This window comes from Otolemur garnettii, unplaced genomic scaffold (assembly GCF_000181295.1).
Source record: "Otolemur garnettii isolate 467f Iridium unplaced genomic scaffold, OtoGar3 scaffold00112, whole genome shotgun sequence".
NCBI classification, from domain to species: domain Eukaryota; kingdom Metazoa; phylum Chordata; class Mammalia; order Primates; family Galagidae; genus Otolemur; species Otolemur garnettii.
In genome coordinates, this window is record NW_003852507.1 from 2,284,998 (window position 1) to 2,287,509 (window position 2,512).

The 2,512-nt window shown below is 42.6% G+C and overlaps 1 pseudogene; it reads right to left on the reverse strand.

Annotated features, from left to right (window-relative positions):
* Positions 1 to 532: 532 nt before the first annotated feature.
* LOC100957975 lies at positions 533 to 2,182 on the reverse strand (annotated as a pseudogene).
* Positions 2,183 to 2,512: the final 330 nt, after the last annotated feature.

The window sequence follows — 2,512 nt, forward strand, 5'->3', positions numbered from 1 at the left end:
TTAATTTCCTTTAAACCCTGTTTAATGTAGTTTTTTATTGTTGTAAAAATGTTTTCATGATTCGGAATGTGGTTCCAGTTCTTTTCACTTATTTTTATATCAATATTTAATATACTGGCTACCAGTTCTAATCAGGAAAAAAAATCTTGGAAATCTATATTATGACAGTACATTCAGTAGAAATTACTGACGTGCAAACCGTAAAAGATGCAGCTCTCCGGAAAGCCCATTTTGTTGGTTGTTTCATTGTCTAAATATCCTTTGCCGTGATTCTTGATGAAAGACTCTCCATCTTGTAAACGTCAGTGTGCACAGTCTCACTACTATGCAGCTTCACGTCCATGGACAGGAAGGCTGGTTCCCAGCTAGTGAAAAGCTAGAAGAGTCTAAGATTTAAGGGCTGATACACCTTACATCCTGTGGAAGAGGAAAGCACTTTTCCTTTTTTGCTACTTAAGAATGTGGCAGAAATGTATGCTAAGGCACCCCAGTCAATCCTTATTTATTTATTTATTTATTTGTAAATTTGGTCTTAGAATATTTCTGGAAGGGTGACTTTTCAAAGAAGCCACTGCTGGGACCGGCTTCCATTGCAGCCTCTAAAGCTGGGCACCTGGCAATCCTCTTCTGTGGCTTTATCCAGGCACTGAGTACTGTTCCCACGCTGCAGGCAGGGTTAATTTCCCTGGGTCATACTCCCGAAGTTGGTGTCCTTTTAGGTGGTGGCCTTTGAACATTGTGCTGGGCCATAAAGTTTGGAAACATCCGAGCAAAGGTCATCCATTCTAATTTCTTTGTTGGCAGTATGAGAGAAAACCCAGTTACCTCCCATACCGTGACAATTAAAAATTCCAACTTTTTCATTCTCTTTTCTGGTCATGTTATCTAGACATTGATTTGTTTCCACATTGCGTAGATCTCCCAATGAGAAATAGTGATATGGAATTTGAGAATCAGGATAAATATTCTCTAGGTACCAAGACAAAGGTCTGCATTATAGTTCCTGTCTTAGACCAAGTCTGGATGATATGTCTCCGTAATCTACCTTTGTGACACCTGGAGAAATTATATGGAAAAAATTCTTGGATTCATCCATCCACACTTCTGCAAGTCGTCTGTTCTTTTTATTGGTAATCTGCCCTGTGCCTCCTGGAAATGTGTAAGGTGTGGCTTTCCGAAACAAATGTGAGCATGTAACAATTTCCAAAGTCCCTCCACGCTGCCAGATCCTAAAGGAAATTTCTAGATTTTCTCCTCCTCAAATATCCATTCCAGCACCGTATGTTCCAATTTCCTGAAAGTAATCTCTGTCTCTAGAGAAAAGGCCTCCTGCCATCGCAGGTGTTCTGAGAGGAAGAGATCCACGATCTTTCCTTCTGTCCATTTCTCTTTGGGGAACAGGATACCAGCAAAAATTGAGCTTCCAGTTGAATCTACCATAGGTCATGTCAGAACCTGCCATGTACTCAAAAGTATTGTCGCCGCTCACATCAGTAATAGGACATACCATGGTTTTCCTGTCATGTTTGATCCTGGCTCGAGGAGGCTCCAGCCACCCCACTGTGCACTCACAGTGAGCGTCCAGAAAGGTGATCGCTTGGCCTTTAGACAAGGCAGCTCCTTTTAATCCAGCTCCGATCAATCCAGACTGTTGTTCCATTCAAATGACATGAACTGGTACTTTCAGTTTTTCACATAACTCTCTTTCACTGGCATCATCTACTAGAACAATTTCTTCTATCACGCGTCTCAGAGAGCGGTTAATGACGCTGTGGGCAGTTCACAGAAGTGTGCCCCAAGCCTCACTGTGGAAAACAATCACCATGCTTGCTGCAGGAAGATTATCTGGATCCACCTTTGTTTTACACCCTTTTAACCTAACAGCTGGCAAAGATCTGTTGAGAGCAATCATCTCACTCGCCATTAAATTGAACTGATTGGTTTTAAACATCTCTTTCCTCTTCTCTTGATCCTCTTTAGGGATGAAGCCTGGCTCCCCTATTTCTCTGGGACCTTCATGAGGCTTGTGTCCTGGCTCTAGAACTTCCCCAGCAGGACGTCCCCTCTCCTTTTTCTCATCACATTCGTTGCATTCTCTGATGTAAAGCAGCAGCGAGGTATCCAACAGTACCCAAATCACGGAGGTGGCTAAGACCACCTTGCAATACGCAAATTTTCTCATAGCACCTCAAGTCCAATGCAAAATTTTAAAATATATACATATACATATGCAAAGATGATGAAAATAATGCCAATCCAGTTTCATCAGAAACCACATTCATACCCTCGTTCTCCACGTAGTGGGGGCGCTGCTCTCGGGCTGGTCCGCAGCGCCACCTACTCAGCCACTCCCTCACCAACTTTATAAACACATCTGACTCCTAGAATTATTTTTTTTTTTTATTTTTCCATGTTTGTTCCCACCTATTGAGTGCTTTCTGTGCACCAGGGACAGAGCTGAGCACCTGGCATTCATTATCTCATCCCCCCCCCCCATCTCTATTAAGGTAGG